We start from the raw sequence: 13016 nt of genomic DNA, 5'->3' as shown, positions 1-13016 counted from the left end.
CGTAGCCTTTCTTCCCACCATGTCTCTTCTTAGCCACATTGGCAGGCATGTATGTCTCTCTCTCTGGTCCTCAGCCTCTCAGCCGCCCCATGGCTCTGACCTCCCAGGCTCCTCTGGCTTTGAGAAATGCTGAAAGGGCACCCAGTCTCCTGCCCAAAGGAATTCAGCTTTACCCGTTCTGTAGTCTGGGAAGCCTGCCACTTCATCTCATGGTCTCAGTGCTGAGGCCCTTTGGTGCCTCTGCTCTAGCCACCACTTCTCCACAAGCGGATCTTGAGCATGCTCCACTCATTGCTCTTCTTTCTGCTGGCAGTGGGATTTTCTCTCTTCCTGCTTGTAATAGTTAGGTTTATTGTGCCAACGTGGCCAATAGGAACATGTGGGATTAATCAGGTCACAGTTTGATTGTAGGGCAAAGAGATAAATGGCTCTGCAAGGCCCACCCCCCTCTATCACAACCCTCTCTCTTGCTCTTTGGTGATCGGAGCATGCTGGAGCACGCTGCTGCTTTAGCTAGTTCTCTGCCTCAAACCTGTGAGCTATACTACATGTGGGTCAAGCCAATCAGTGGATCGTGTCACTAGAGCTTGAGGCTCCTTTGAGACCTGCTTCTTCATGCTGCTGATAAGTGCATTGCTTGAGCTTGAGGGTGGTGGATCCTGTCGCCTTGCACTGCTTGCGTTCTATATCCCATCTGGGCCTACTACCCTAAGCTCCTGGCTACTGAGCTGATAACTGTTGGCGACCGACCCTGCTATTCGCTGCCTGTGGGCAGACTATTTGCCTTGCCCAAGGGAGGACTCCACTGTCTGCTTCCTTGACCTTGAACCCAGCAGCTCATGTGAATTGAAGGACTTCCAGTATATCAACTGTTCCACAGAAGTGAGTTGAACCGAGTTGTCTGTACTACCATGGGGACTGATTAGCTGTTACATTCCTTCTCACTGTATTAGCCCATCCTCATATATATATATAAAATCATAAGTGTCCTGGTTTTGATTCTTTAGAGAACCCTGCCTAACACACTGCTTCTGAGATGGCTCACTTATACCCAGAAGAATGGTAAAACTGGCCAATCCCCGCCTTAGAGTCCTCTATACCTTATTTTCATGCTCCCAAACTGTCATTTGGATGTGCCCTGGTAGCATAATGTTTACTGCCCTGGGCTACTAACTGCAAGGTGAGCAGTTTGAAAGCACTAGCTGTTCCTCAAGAGAAAGATGAGGCTTTCTACTACAGTAAAGAATTACAGTCTTGGAATCCCACAGGAGCAGTTTTACCCTGTCCTATAGGGTTGCTATGAGTCTTCAGTGACTTGATTGCAGTGAGTAAAATGATCAAGTCTTGGGATTGACTGAGGAGTCCTGACTATTCTAGCAACTTGAGTTAAACTGCTCACTTGACCTAGAATTCTTCAGCATATACAGACCAAGTAAAGATTTCATAGTTTTCTCATCTATTTCATTCTACGGGACACCCTGTCAGGCTGTTTTGATAACTACTTTGACTTTGTTTTTCATTGTGCCCATCTTGTCTTTGTTATTTAAGCGGCCCCGCCCACCTCCAACTGGCCCCATTGGAGTTAAGTGTCTTAATTGAATGAGAAAAGTTCCCTTATGATTACACCAACTAATGCAGAACAGACTTTTAACAATATCCAATACTCGTCGCTGATTAAAAAAACAAACTCCAAAAATAGCAATACAAGATAAATTCCTGAACATAATAAGGGTAGATATTCAAAACCAATGGCCAGCATTACTCTCAACAGAGAGAACCTGAAAGCCCTGCGAACAGGAGTCAAAGAGGAAAGCCCTTGATCACCGCTTCAATTCATTATTGTGCTGGAAGTTTCAGCCGAGCAATAAGGATCACATTAGGTGGTCCTGGATAGAATGGGAGACAACTGTGGAACAGAACTCAAAATCAGAAGCAATCAGGTTTGCTGGTTGGGCAGAGACCAGTGGAGCACCCAAGACTATGACCCTTAGTTACCATCCAGGTCTGGAATTGAACTCACCCCCCGTTAGAATAACCAATTTAAGATCAAAAGGATGACACTTACCCAAGTAGAGACAGGTGGTTAGGAAAGGAGGAGCGGAAACAGGAGATGCTGGGAGGAAGTGGGATAAGCGATGGTATACTGACGGGACGAACGGATAAACTAAAACAAAATGTACATTAATTGTTGAATGTGAAGCTCATGACCTGTTCTGTAAACCTTCACCTAAACCACAAATGTTTACACACACACACACACACACACACACACACACACACACACACACACACGGTAAGAGGCTGAAGGGAAAGGTGCTGAGTTTCTGTCTGGGGTTGAAAATGTTTTACCAATAGATAGTTGTGCTAGTTGCAAAACACTGTGAATGTCATTAATGCTACCTAATTGTACACTTAAAAGCAGCTCGTGTCAGGTTGTATGTTATAGATATTTTACTACAATAATAAAGCTAAAATCAGTGAATGAAACAATAAACACAGCAGAAAACAGAGCCGCAGCACAGTTGGTGACCTGGAGAGGTGCTATCATTTGAGGAGAGTGAAAGTGAGTGGTGGCAAAGGGCAGTGGAAGTCAGAGAGGAGGGGGGCTGGTTAATGGCACTGGACTTTCATTTTTCAAAGGCACTCTGTGGCAGCTTTCTAAAACACAGTTGGATTGTAGATGGTTAAAAAGACAGCAGGCAGTGGGGCAGGATCAGCACACCGGGGAGGAACTGAGTGTGTCCCCAGTTCCAGGCCAGAGGGGCAGTTTGCCACTTTAGTCCTCAGGGGTGGCTGCTTTTCAGCAGACTGCATGCACTCTCCTCCACATGTCAAAATGGGCTTTGCCAACAGAAATCCAATTATAAATGAATGAGAAACTCACAAGGCGACCTGGAAAAACCCAGGGAAACAAATGGCAACCAAAAGCTAAGAATTAAAATTAAGCAGTGTTCTATATAATCGATAAACAGTGGGTCACACAAAATAGTGCATACAGATTCCTGAGCCATAGGGATAAATGCTGTGAGAATCCCTGGGCCACAGGGCTGTTTCTGAGGTTAAAAGAACAGAGAGGGTGGCTAAGGGTCAGCTTGTAAGACTTGGGGTCCAGCGTGGATTCAGATTCCAGACCTGTGTTATCTGGACTTTAGGGCGTTGGCCTTCTTCAGGTTGGAAACACATGTGCATTATCATATCAAATAGCTGTAAATGTCCCCTGCTTCATATTAAACTTTTTTGGCATTTAAATCTTTGCTGCAGTAAAATTTGTCTTCCTCACTATCATAAATCTGTGGTGATTTTCCCCTAGGATAGTGACAAATGAAATTTGCAAGAGAGCACTTTACCACCATCAATTGTACTGACATTTTTGTAACATCCTTTTTTTTTTAAGTTAAAAAAATATATAGCAGCAGCAGAGCACACCGGTCTGTGACACTGTGGTGGCTTGCATGTTGCTATTATCAGTATTTCAAACACGACTAGGGTGGGGAGCTTTCAGCAGGGCTTCCAGATTAAGACAGACTAGGAAGAAAGGCCGGGCAGCTACTTCTAAAAACTGTGAGGGCTCATGTGTGCAGAGGAGAACCATGCTACAGGGTTTTCAAGGCTGGTCTCCAGACCTGTCCTTCTACATATTTCTGGCTGGGCTCAAACCCTAAGCCGTTGAGCTTGTAGTCAAGGTTCCCACTGGCTGTGCCACCCAGGTGCCGCCTTCTCCGAACTAGGCAATCAAAATTTTACAGACACTGAATTAAAACAACAGGACATGGTCCAACGTGCTTTCTTTGGGTACCTCATCAGGAGGGAATCAATCACCAGAGAACATTGTATCAAATTTCAAGTAGAGGGTGAGCAAGAGAGAAAGAGACACTCAACTGCCCCAACAGCCACAATCCTGGGCTCTAACATATGAAGATTATAGGATGCTGCAGGACTGGGTAAAACGACATGGTGGCAGTAGCAGCAGTAATTGTCCTTACTAATATTTATTGTGCTCCAAGCAGGACACTAACATTTTACATACCGTATATACTCGAGGATAAGCCGACCTGAATATCAGCCGAAGCACCTAATTTTACCACAAAAACAGTATTAAAAATGTGCTGATTCAGGAAAAGGGTCATGTCTGATCACAGCACACAGGCACAAATGAAGGGGGAGGAAGAGAGAGTGGAGCACATCCTGGCTCACCAAACCTTGAGGACAATATTCCTGTTCAGAGCAGCCAGTGCACAGAGAGGACCAAAGGGTTGGGCCCACTATGAGACAGGACATCCCTCACTGACCCATAGCCCTATGGGGGACAACACTGGAGACACAGTGCGGGAACTGAGCCCGATCTGACCCTACCACACAGAGGCAAAACACTAAGAGCATGCAACAGAACAGCAAAGGGAGCAGAGCAAGGAAGTCCTGAGGGAATAACAAAAAGAGATTTAGGGGCCTGGGTATGGCACCCCATCAGACTCAACCAGAAAACACCCCTCAACGTCAACAAACAGAACTTGAACTATTTACAGGCTTTCCTTTTTTTTGTCATTGTTTTGTGTTATTGTTGTTTTGTTTTCTTTTGTTGCCTTGTTTTTTTGTGTGTGTGCATATTATTATCTCCGCATGTCTATCTAGATAAAATAGGTGGGATAAACAATCTGGAAGAGAAAACAATGGGACCAAAGGTTCCAGTGGGACATAGGAGAGAGGGAGGTGGGGGAAAGAAAATGGTGTTAACAACCCCAGGAACAAGGGAACAACAAGTGATCCAAAATTGGTGGCAAGGAGGGTGTAAGAGGCCTGATAGGGGGCTTGATCAAGGGCAATGTAACTGAGAGGAATTACTGAAACCCAAATGAAAGCTGAGCATGATAGTGGGATAAGAGGAAAGTAAAAGGAAATAGAGGAAAGAACTAGGAGGCAAACGGCATTTATAGAGGTCTAAATAAAGGCACGTACATATGTAATATATTTATATATGATGATGGGGAGTGCATCTATTTATAGGTTTAGTATTAAGGTAGCAGATGGACATTGGACCTCCACTCAAGCACTTCCTCAATGCAAGAACATTTTGTTCTATTAAACTGGCATTCCATGATGCTCACCTTCCTGACACCATCACTGAAGACAAAGTGAGTACATAAGCAAATATGCTGAAGAAAATTGATGATGCCCGGCTATCAAAAGATAAAGTGTCTGGGGTCTTAAAAGCTTGAAGATAAACAAGCGGCCATCTAGCTCACAAGTACTAAAGTCCACATGGAAGAAGCACACCAGCCTGTGTGATCATGAGGTGTCGAAGGGATCAGGTACCAGGCATCAAAGAACAAAAAAATCACATCACTGAGAATGAGGGGGAGTGCAGATTGGGGACCCAAAGCCCATCTGTAGGCAACTGGACATCGCCTTACGGAAGGGTCACGGGGAGAAGACGAGCTAGTCAGGGTGCAGTGTAGCAACAATGAAACATACAACTTTCCTCTAGTTCCTAAATGCTTCTTCCCCCCACCACTATCATGATCCCAATTCTACATTACAAATCTGGCTAGACCAGAGGATGTACACTGGTACAAATAGGAACCGGAAATACAGGGAATCTAGGACGGATGAACCCTTTAGGACCAGTGGTGAGAGTGGCGGTACCGGGAGGGTGGAGGGAAGGTAGGGTAGAAAGGGGAAACCAATTACAAGGATCCACATATAACCCCCTCCCTGTGGGAAGGACGACAGAAAAGTGGGTGAAGGGAGACGTTGGGCAGTGTAGGACATGATGAAATAATAATTTATAAATTATCAAGTGTTCATGGGGGAAGGGGTGTGCAGTAAGGGAGGGAAAAAATGAGGAGCTGATACCAAGGGCTCAAGTAGAAAGCAAATGTTTTGAAAATGATGATGGCAACAAATGTACAAATGTGCTTGACACAATGGATGTATGTATGAATTGTGATAAGAGTTGTATGAACCCCCAATAAAATGATTTAACAAAGAAAAAATGTGTTGGAAAACTCGGCTTATACATGAGTATATACAGTCCCATTGCCATGACAACCCTGAGGTGGTTATGTTATGCCCACTTTATGGAAGAGAAAATTGAGTAACTCGCCAAAAGCCGCACGGCTGAGACATGATAGAGCTGAGATTCTAACCCATGTTGTTATGTTCATTCAACAGCCACTATGTTAAATTGCCTTTTTGGAAGAAACCCCTTTTTAGAACCTTTATATCCCATCAGCCCCACAGTATGCTAATAACAATAATCTATTTAAAATACATTAGCGTACTAACCTTCCCTCCAGTAGAATCAAAAGACAATGGCTTTAGCGCCCCCAGAGCCATCATCTGATAGGAAAAGGGTCAGGCAGCACAACAGCGGACACATTAAGTGCTACAAATGGATCTACAATGTACTCCTAATGGCCAATGGTAACTTGTTTCCATCACCATCATGATGGTCTGCCAAGGGCCCTCCAAGCTGGGGAGATGCAATACTTCCACGGCTGGGAAAAGGGACTTGGGACAGCCACTTAGACTATGGGCAGGCATGCCAGGAAATGTGCACTAAGGCACTTCTCCCAGATGTTTTATGACTTATTTGGCCTTAGAAAAAAATTTAACAGAATACAGGAATCTATTTCACAAGAGAATATGGTTAGTGTTGGCCTGTCGAAATTGTTGCCTGACAGGCTATGAAAATGGAAAGATCTTAAGCAACAGCAGCAATATGTGATGAGGAATGTGCTAGAAACATCCAAACAGAATAAGTGAAATGAAACCAAATCAATTGCTGTCAAATCAATTCAACTCATGGTGACCCCATGTTCATCAGAGTAGAACTTTGTTCCACAATGTTTTAAGGGTATGATCTGTCAGAAACAGAGGGTCAAGCTTTTTGTCCAGAGTGCCTCCAGGTGGGTTCGAACTGCAACCTTTGGGCTAATAGTTGAGCACTTAATCATTTATGTTTAAATATTTACCCACCCCACCCCAAGCCCCTTACCCCCCCAAAAAAAAACCTCACTGCCCATCAGGTCAATGCTGACTCATAGTGACCCTATAGGACAGGGTAGAACTGCTTCCTGTGAGTTTCTGAGACTCTAACTCTTAGGGGAATCGAAAGCCCTGTCTCTCTCAGAGAGACAGGTGGTTTCAAACTACTGACTTTGCGGTTATCAGCCCAATGTATAACCACCACACCAGGTCACCGAGGACTCTTTTAAATAAACCACTCTTGTAGAAATGTATTACTTTGAAACCTACATCTATGTTGCATTATCGGAACATTCCCTTCCTTAGGCTAGAAGAGAAAGTAGTGGTCAGAGGGCAATTCTGGGGGAGACGTGAGTCCTAAGTACAGTGTTAGCTTTGTGTAACAGACCTAGATCCAAATAGTGCTGGGCTTCCCACAAAGTAAGGCACATTCTCCAAGTCCTTGACAGGGGCACTACCCTCTGTCATCCTTCCAGGAGCGCAGCAGTGCTTTCCGTTTACCGTTTTCCTAGGCAAGAGGTAGTTCTAATGGTGTCCATTTGACTTTTCCTACCATAACATTTCAAGGGTCCACCATGGGGGTTCTGCCAGTGTCTGGGTATGTCTATTCCAATAACGCATTCAGGAGTCAGAAATTACGACAGGATATGTTCCAGGGACACACAAGACCCACTGTCAGACCAACCTGAACTAAGACTCCATAATTAACTTGACTTCTATATGCTCCCACGCTGACTCATGGGCCTTCAAAACATTTTGGATCTCCTGGAATTAGTGTCAATTCACAGCCAGTGTCTATTCGTCCCAGAAAAGTCTGATTATTTCCTTTTACTCAGTGAATAGTCACTCTTCTAATAGGCCACCGATCCTTTGGGGGGTGGGGGGTGGGAGAAAGACTAAGAGTATAAACCTTTGGTGGTGTGATGGGGGGCCTTCTTCAAGGGCATAAGGGCATCGGGCCTCCCTTTCATCCAGAGGGTTGTCGGTCTATAAACTGGCTCAACAACTGATAGAGGGGTCGTGACGATTATGGCGATTTGAGTTCAGATTGCCATTCACCTGAGTTAGAATTCTTCCATCTAATTTCACTCCTGGGGACACACTACCTAAGTAGCCAACACCAAAAGTCCATACAAGTCGGCTTTTGTGCTGTCCACTATGGTGACCATACCTGTCTTGTCTCTAACCATTGAATGCTGACACTTGGTCCCTACCCCCATGGGTCCCAATCAGCCCCACTGCCGGCAAGCGTCTTCATACAATTAGAGCAGTTCCCACTGTCAAGCCTGGCTGACCTAAAATCACAGGAGTCTTCAGAGATGCTGGGGCTCAGTTTATAATTTATTTCTTACTGTTCTGGTAAAAGTGTCCTTGGGCACTCTCTTTGTGGATCTATGGGCTTATTCTGATAAATCTACATACCAATTTCCCATAAGATACCTTCTCCTATAGTATATATACCACAGCAGATCTGGTACTTCAACTTGGCTTAGTATAGGCTACCTCACAATCCATGCTTCAAGGAACCACCCAAATAAACTATTAAATCCTCTCCTAACCTTTCTACCTGAAACACTGAAGAATCTGTGCTTAGTGGGTCCATATGGATTAACTCAGACTGATCAGATGGTTCCATTCCCCATTATCCCACACTCTTCATAACCGTTACTACACACATTCTCTAGGTTTCTGTCTGTACACATTAGAAAACTCTAGCAACTATTAAAGAGTATAGTACGCCTCTTCCCAGGTGACCATCTGGACTTCACCTTTGAGACTGGCTTGATTTAGTCTACTACAGGTCTAAAAGCTATACTGGGTGGGGAGGGTGTTTCCTGGAAACTTGAAGCAGTATCTTATAAGACATCTGCCTCAGGCAATGCTCCAGGTAAAGGTGCCATAGCAACACACACAGTTGCGCTAATCTCAAGTGTGTGTGGAAGATACAATGGTTTTACTGAGAGTGGATAGGCGCGGTGGTGCTGGTGGTTGGAAGGGCTGAATGGAATCTAGGGGCTCCATGTCCCCATCTTCTAGATTATCAATCCATGTATTCCCTAGCTTCAGGGTTCCATTTCTTTCCAATCAATGCCCTTGCTTTAGTATCAGGCACCCTTCTCGGTTGAGAATTAAGTCATAATTCAACTTCTCATACAATAAGACTCTGGGTTTGGTTTCCAACAATATCAATTCTGTTACTAGAAGAGATAAGCCTTCTTGGTACAAGTGGAAGTGTTAAGGCTTTTTATGTGGCATTTGAGCCTGGGCTCTAAAACTCTGAGCTCATACCTTTATAACAGCGGTTCTCAACCTGTGAGTCTCGACTCCTCTGGGGGTCGAATGACCCTTTCACAGGGGTTGCCCGATTCATAACAGTAGCAAAATTACAGTGATGAAATAGCAACGAAAATAGTTTTATAGTTGGGGGGTCACCACCACATGAGGAACTGTATTAAAGGGTCACAGCATTAGAAGGTTGAGAACCACTGCTTTATAAGTTTGCATAGTACTAGTAGTATTAACCAACCAGCTTCTCTGTATTTCTCATCCTGACAATGGCAGAAAACATGAAACCCATTACCCAGAGCTTCACGTCTCAGCAACACTTCATCTATCAGTGGTGCTATTTTGAGTATTAACGTTGCCACATCACACCATGGATTATAAGCACCCAGCCTACTAAGAGTGGCAGGCGAAGTCACACTGAAAGATGCAAAGACCCAGTTCTCAGTACATTTAAGTCTAGTCAGGCTTGAGAGACTACTTAGAAAACACATATCTTTACAATTGTGTTTCTCTAGAACCACTCCTGGTACCAACTATGTTAGGCTGAGTTCTCCTGAGAGGCAAAACTAATGACGCTTATAGGTGCATGTATATAGAAAGAGATTTATATCAAGAAATGACTCACACAGTTGTAGAAATGGGTAAGTCCAGTCCAGTTCCAGTCCGTGGGTCAAATGGTAAATTAGAGGCCTTCCCTGACCCCTGCAGCTGCAGGGGTCAATGAACCATGAATTTGAAGCAGGAAGACCACAGGTTGAAGGATGCGGAACCAAATGAATTCAAAGTCAGCAGTCTACTGATGACTCCTGGGAACAGAATACAATGACAGGTTGTTGTTGTTAGGTGCCATCAAGTTGGTTCTGACCCGGAGCACATCTTTGCACAAGAGAACCCAACACTGCACTGTCCTTTGCCATCCTTGCAATTGTTCCTATGCCTGAGCCCATTATTGCAGCCTCTGTGTCCATCCATCTCGTTGAAAGCCTTCTTCTTTTTCGCTGCCCCTCCACTTTACCAAGCATGCTGTCCTTCTCCAGGCACTGGTATTGCCTAACAATATGCCCAGAGTATGTAAGAAGAGGATGTAGAATAAAGGATATCATTACTGATGTCAGATGGGTCTTGGCTCAAAGCAGAGAATACCAGAAATAGGTTTACTTGTGTTTATTGACTATGCCGAGGCATTTGACTGTGTGGACCATAATAAACTTTGGGTAACTTTGAGAAGAATGGGAATTCCAGAACACCCCCGTGTTCTCCTGCAGAACTGGTACATGGATCAAGAGGCAGTTGTGGAAACAGAACAAGGGAATACGGCGTGGCTTACAATCAGGAAAGGCATGTGTCAGGGTTGTATCCTCTCACCATACTTATTCTATTTATGTGTTGAGCAAATAATCAGAGAAATTGGCTTATATGAAGAAAACCATGGCATCAGGACTGGAGGAAGGCTGATTAACAACCTGAGATATGCAGATGACACAACCTTCCCAAATGAAAGTGAGGAGGTCTGGAAGCACTTTCTGATGACGATCATGGTTTGAACCCTTTAATATGGATTACAACTCAACGTAAAGAAGATCCAAGTCCTCACAGCTGAACCAACAGGTAACAACCTGATAAATGGAGAAGAGGTGAAGCTGTCAAGGGTTTGGTCTTGCTTGGATCTATAATCAATGCTCACGGAAGCAGCAGTAAAGCGATCAAAAGATGCATTGCATTAGGTAAATCTGCTGCACAAGACCTCTTTAGAGTATTGAAAAGCAAGGGTGTTACTTTGAGGATTAAGGTGCAATTGACGCAAGCCATGGTATTTTCCATTGCCTCATATGCAAGTGCAAGTTGGATGCTGAACAAGGAAGACTGAAGAAGAATCGGTGCATCTGCATTAAGATGCTGGAGAAGAACAGTGAAAGTGCCATGGACTCCTCAAAGGACAAACAAATCTGTGTTGGAAGAAGTACCACTCAGAGTGGCAAAGAGGCAAGACTTCATCTTACACTTTGATGTGACAGGCAGTTGACTAACAAGATAAGGATCCATATCCAGTAGAAGTGAGCGAGCATTCCAGAGTGTTAATTCACACGAGTGGTACTCCACCCCATTCTTCCCACCACTGCTTGGCTGCTTCACAGGCTCCATCACGGAGTTGAACACACTAAGTTAGATCACCAAAAACCAAAAAACTAAACTCACTGCCATCAAATCAATGCCAACTCATAGCAACCCAAAAGCACAAGGCAGAACTTCCCTTTGGGTTTCTAAATCTGTAACTCTTTATGGGAGTAAAAAGTCGACTTTTTCTCCCATGGATCTGCTGGTGAGTTCAAACTGTTGACCCTGCAGTTTGCAGCCCCATGTGCAACCACTACATCACCAGAGCTCCTTAATAGGAGAAACTTGGTCCGCCAAACTGAGATTAAAACCTAACACTTGTCTGTCAGTTTGTCATAGGATAGGACCTTGTGTGTTGCTGTGACACTGGAAACCATGTCACTAGTATTTCAGATACCAGGAGAGTCCCCCATAGTGAACAGGTTTCAGCAGAGATTCCAGATTAACAACAAATTATGATGAAGGAATATGCTGTCCACTTCAGAGGTATTAGCCACCGAAAACTTTAGGGATAGCCACGAAACATTGTCAGATAATGAAAACCTCATGAAAAAGCAGCAGAATGTTGTCTGAGACAGTGCCAGAAGATGAGTCCCTGAGGTTGGAAAACACTCAAAATATGACCGAGGAGGGTACAGCCAACATAATGACATCAATGGAGAAAAACCTTCAGGATCTTCATCTGCTGGTAAGGAACAACTCAAAATGAGAAAATAACAGTGACAAACATCAAGTAACCATCAGAACTTGGAATGTACAAAGTATGAATCTAGAAACATTAGACATTTTTAAAAATGAAATGGAATGCATAAAGATTGACATGCTAGGCCCTGGTGGGCTGAGGTGGACTGGTATTGGCCATTTTGAATCTGAAAGGCATACGGCTTGCTATGCTAGGAAGGACACAATCAAGGGGAATGGTGTCACACTCGGTGTCAACAAGGTCATTTCAAGACCTTTAAGTACAGTGCTGTGTGTGATAGGATAATTTCTTCTCCATGTAGAAGGAAATTCAGTCATTCGAACAACTACTAAAACTTATACCCTAGCCACTAAAGGTAGTGATGCAGAAATTGAAGAATTCTACCAATATTTTCAGTCTGAAATTGAAACATACAATTAAAATGCCTTGGTAATTATTGGTGATTGGAATGCCAAAGTTGGAAACAAAGACAAAAAAACAATAGTTGAAAAATATGGTCTTGGTGATAGAAATAAAGCTGGAAATCTCATGACAGAATTTTTTTTTACAGTCTTACTGGCATATAATTCAAAAGTTATACAATTCAATAGTTAAATCATATTAGGAAGAGTTGTACAATCACCACAATCAATTTTAGAACCTTTTCTTCCTTCTTGTACTATGTTATAAGCTCCCCATTTTCTCCCAACCTCCCTCCCACAACCCAAAGACCCATTAATCCAGTTACTGTCTCTATAGATTTACCTCTCCTGGGTTTCATATATAGAAAAACATATTTTAAAAGCCTAACAATAACGAAGTGAAACAGAGAAAAATGTAATAAAAAAGCAGAAACTAATAAAAACTAGAACAAATTTAAAATGTGTCAAAAGGGAGAACAACTGATAAGGGGTTAAATTTTAACCTAACTGCATCTGCCATTATCTTC

General features: G+C 43.6%; 1 protein-coding gene across 1 annotated transcript in view; it reads right to left on the bottom strand.

Moving 5' to 3' along the window:
* ATG7 (autophagy related 7) overlaps positions 1-10036 on the bottom strand; it is a 220186-nt gene extending 210150 nt beyond the window's left edge. Inside the window, exon 1 of the mRNA XM_030885613.2 lies at positions 9898-10036. The gene's annotated coding sequence lies outside the window, so the exon portion shown is untranslated. The remainder of the gene's footprint in view (positions 1-9897) is intronic.
* Positions 10037-13016: the final 2980 nt, after the last annotated feature.

This window comes from Echinops telfairi, unplaced genomic scaffold (genome assembly GCF_000313985.2).
Source record: "Echinops telfairi isolate 266 unplaced genomic scaffold, ASM31398v2 ScPeMD7_31;HRSCAF=116, whole genome shotgun sequence".
NCBI classification, from domain to species: Eukaryota; Metazoa; Chordata; class Mammalia; order Afrosoricida; family Tenrecidae; genus Echinops; species Echinops telfairi.
Note: the sequence above shows the minus strand (reverse complement) of the source record. Positions and strands in the feature narration are given on the sequence as shown.